Source organism: Tupaia chinensis, unplaced genomic scaffold, assembly GCF_000334495.1.
Source record: "Tupaia chinensis unplaced genomic scaffold, TupChi_1.0 Scaffold000140_1, whole genome shotgun sequence".
In the NCBI taxonomy this organism is placed as follows: Eukaryota; Metazoa; Chordata; class Mammalia; order Scandentia; family Tupaiidae; genus Tupaia; species Tupaia belangeri.
In genome coordinates this window covers 981,293-985,540 of record NW_006159610.1, presented here as the reverse complement: position 1 = coordinate 985,540, position 4,248 = coordinate 981,293, and the positions used below count along the sequence as shown (strand labels likewise).

Here is a 4,248-nt window from a genome sequence, read left to right as displayed (position 1 = left end):
CGTGGTTGACCATGGTTCAAATCCCAGCACTGCTGGCTTCAAAACATGCTGGGAACAGGTTTGTGTGTGCCTCAAGTCCCAACAGGATGGACAGGAGGAGAAGAGGGGATTGCAGCATGGTTACACCCCATCAGGGGGTGATTTCTTTCTCTAGTGACTGCATTTGCCCTTTAGCAATGAAAAAATACTAATAGGATTTGCAGGGAAAATCCTTACATTGATAACTAAGGTTTTGGAGGCATACACTATGTGGTCCACAAGGAGATCGACACTATATTTACTTTGTGATTTAACTGGAGATGTTTATCTTGGTGGTAATGGAAGGGGTGGAACATCTCTGGAATTAGGGAACGAGAGAACAATTTCCAAGCTATATCTACATGAAAACATTCCCAGCATCTACAGAGTGGAAACTGCACTTAAAATGTGAACTTTTACTAACTGCAGACAGAAATGATGAAGTATTTGCAACTAATATACGTGTGCTAACAAAGAAAACGACGGCTCCAATGCAGGCCGACAGGAGGGAGCAACTCTTCCCTCAGCCTTGGTCAGACTACACTAAGTGTGGCAGGTTAACTGAAAGTTCAATTAGGTTTGGGTTGCTGTATTCAACAAATAAAAACACAGGGTGTGCACAATCAAATCTAATTTTCTGATTTAAAAAAAGAACACTTTTTTGGGCCGGCAGGTCGTATGGAGGTTAAGGCAACTGGATCTCACATAGCTAACTCTGCTTTCAAGTCCCGCACCCAACGGCTTGAAAATCATGCTGTGTGTGTGTGCGTGTGCATGTGTGTGTGCAAAATCCAAGAGGAAACTGGAGAAGAAGGGATTATAGCCTGGCCATCCCCACTGGGGAGTGATTTCTCACTTTCTCTCTCTCTCTCTGTCTCCAGCAAGTGCACTTGCCTGATAGCAAAAACTCTAAAACAAACAAATAATAAATAAAAAAAAAACACTCTTTTAATGTAAGAATGTTCCATATACTGCAAGCAATATATTTAGGCTACAAGAAGCACTCGTTTTTAACCCTTATATCCAAACATAACTGAGTATTCTGTATTTCACCTGGCAGTCCCAAATAACTCTGTGTGTGTGTGTGTGTGTGTCTGTGTATTTAGCAGAGAAAGAAAGTGAGGCCCAGAGAATCCATGTGGCTGATCCAGTTTAACCATTAACCATCTAACATGGAGAAAAGGGTCCCTATTCATTTTACCTGAGATACCGTGAAAAGGTGAAATAGGGGCCTGAAAATATTGGTGGTTTCTCGATTCCTGCTCTCCTGCTCTGCCTATACGGCCTCTATCTTTCCTGCTTTATAGCCAGACAGATTGCTAGTTAACCTCGTTTGTTCCTATATTGCCAACCATCCTCATGGTTTATGTCAGCCAATGAACCTGTCTCCTTGTTTTCTTATCCTGAGCCTGAGGTTTAATTTTGTTCAAGAGTCTGCTCAAAACAAGGAGACGGTAAGTGAAGATTGTCAATTACCTTAACCTGAACCAGGTGGAATTAGGGAGGTAGTGAAACCACGACGCAGAAGAAGGGAGGGGGAGAAAACATACATGTATATGTGTATATATAAAATCTGTTTTACTTGTCTTTTCTTGTCATAGATTATAGCACATGGAACCTGCTATACTTGTGTATTTACCTTAGAAACAAGCTTTGTGTAAATTGAGTAAACCACTTGACACCAGTTTTATTCTATAGTAAATAAAAATATTTTCAATGAGAGAAAGATATGAACATACTTTATGAAATGTTAACGGCTATGCTTGTGGGGTTGTAGGAAAGCCATGACACATTTTTGCGTAGAAAAATCTGTCCATGACTTTCCCGATGACCTAATATGTTATCGTGGGTTTTTTTTTTTTTCTCTTAGAATACTACAACCAATGTGGGCTTTGATATTTCTGTTTTGCTAGTTGTTTTATAACCTCAGCGCACTAGTACAGAGAATGCCCTGTGCAAACACAATCAAAGCCTGAGGTGTTCCCTTAGCAAAGCTGAAGATTTCAGTCTCTAGTATTTGGCATGTGGGCTGCAGTCCTTGTTTGGGGATGGGCCACTCACAGAGTGTGTGGCATAGTCCATGCTGTTAACCAGGTTTGAACAGAAGAATGGCCACTTGGCCCAGGTAGACGTAGATGACCTTTGGTTTCATGTGTCACACAACTACCCAAGTTCCTCCCCACATTGCCAGGTACTTCTCATCAAATTCCTTCTTGATATGGGCCACAATGTCTTTTTCTACGTTATGTTTCTCCAACACCTGAGTCCTGCACTCCTCTGAGTGCTGTGGCATCTCTTCCTACCTGTCCGCAGGTTTGATCAAGGCCTCTCTGAAAGGGGCTGGCTGACAGCAACGGTCTCCAAGGGGAGGGGCTAGCAGGGAATTGTGGTCATTACCAAAGCCATGGCTCATCTGGGCTTTGATATTTTTAAAAGAAATATTGTCTTTTCAAAATTTTAATTGCTAAAGGGTACATGTGCTGGTTGGAGAGAGATAGATTGGGGGGGGGCAGTAGAAGGCACCCTCTTCTGGGGTGTGGCCAGGTTACAATCCCTTCTCTTCTGTACCTCCATCTGTCTGGGTTTTGGTAAATGCACACACATCCATCTAACGTGTTTTCAAGTTATGAGGCTGGTCCAAACCAAACCATGGTCAACCACCTACGCTCTGGCTCCCTTAGCCACTAGGCTACAGGGCCAGTCCAAGACATGGTCAACATGTTTTCTTCATGGTCACTCTAAACCAAGTATCTAGTCAAAGGTATTAGTGATAAAAACTTACTAGGGCTAGCATAAATATAATACACAGGGTGCATAGTACATCCATGCCCCAAATGCCAACATGGTGGAGAAAGGATTACAGCGTGAGCTATTTGGGGGGGAGTCCTTTCTCCCTCACCCTTTCGCTCTGTGTCTCTCTCTGGTGAGTGTGTGGGCCTCCTGGCAAATTATAAAAAAGAAGGAGGAGCCGGCAGATGGCATGCTGGTTAAGGCACTGGACTACCACATGGCCAACCACAGTTTGAGTCCTGGACCTGGTGGCTTGCTTTCTCACTTTCTCTCTCGGTCAAATTAGAAATAAAAATAATAATAAATAAAATAAAATAATTTATTTTTTAAAAAAGGAGGAGGAGGAAGAGCAGCAGCAGCTTACTAAGGTGGGCTGAGTGTCATGTCCAGTATAAATCACCAGTACTGTCCGTTTCCCTGGGTTGCGTGCTTCACTAGGGAGCAGGTACCAGGATGGGAGAAACGGAGAGAGACTCTTTTTAAAGCCACAAGGAGCCTCTGGGAAATAACAATGTTTCGGATGCATGAAAGGAAACATTCTGGAGCTAAACACCAGGAAACATCTATCAAAATACAAAAGAAGTGACAAATTGCTTTATAATTTGCAGAAAAATATGCATTTGAATGATTATCTTTAAAGACTTCATTTTGGGTAGTGGGGAGGGGGGATAACACATTTAGGGATGTGATGCAGGAGGATGGGTGACTGCTTTATTCTTCTAAATCTTTCCAGAAAAGGAAACTTCAGGGATCAAAAGAAGCTTGCAAAGAGTTTCTTTATCTTACATGATTTTTTAAAAGACAGTCTCTTGCTCTGTCGTAATCTTCCTGTGTAGTGACCAGAGTTACTGGGCCTAAGGCACACACCCCACCTTTTACGGTGGGGCAGGAGTTGAACCAACTAGTACTCTGTGTGTGTGTCTGTGTGTGTATACACACTTTATAAATATCATTCTGTGGGCTTACCTTTTCAGCCTCTACAGAGATAACTAAGCATTTTCTAGTTGTTCGTAGTCTTATAATTCTTGCATTCAATCCAGTTTTATAAATAAAAAATATAGTTATTCCCTACCTCTTAGAAAAAGGGATGTACCGGGACCAGCAGTTAGCGCAATGGCTATGTTGCTGAACTCCCATGTAGTTGACCATGGTTTGACTCCCAGACCTGGTAGCTTAAACTCACGCTGGGCGTGTGTGCATGAGTGCCCAAGATCCCGAGAGGATAATGGAGGAGAAGGGATTGCGGCATGGCCATTCTCCCAGGGGGTGATTTCTCACTTTCTGTCTCTGTTTCTCTCCGTCTTTCTGGTGAGCGCACGCACCCTATAGCAAAAAATAAACAAATAAACAAATAAAACAAAACAAAACAAAAACAAAAAATCAAACAAACAAAAACTCTCAAAAAAAAAAAAAAAAAAAGGGGGGGACCAGAAGTACGAC

At 42.3% G+C, this 4,248-nt stretch overlaps 1 pseudogene; it reads right to left on the bottom strand.

Moving 5' to 3' along the window:
• Positions 1 to 2,104: 2,104 nt before the first annotated feature.
• Positions 2,105 to 2,431, bottom strand: LOC114007217 (dynein light chain 1, cytoplasmic-like; annotated as a pseudogene).
• Between the last annotated feature and the right edge of the window lie 1,817 nt (positions 2,432 to 4,248).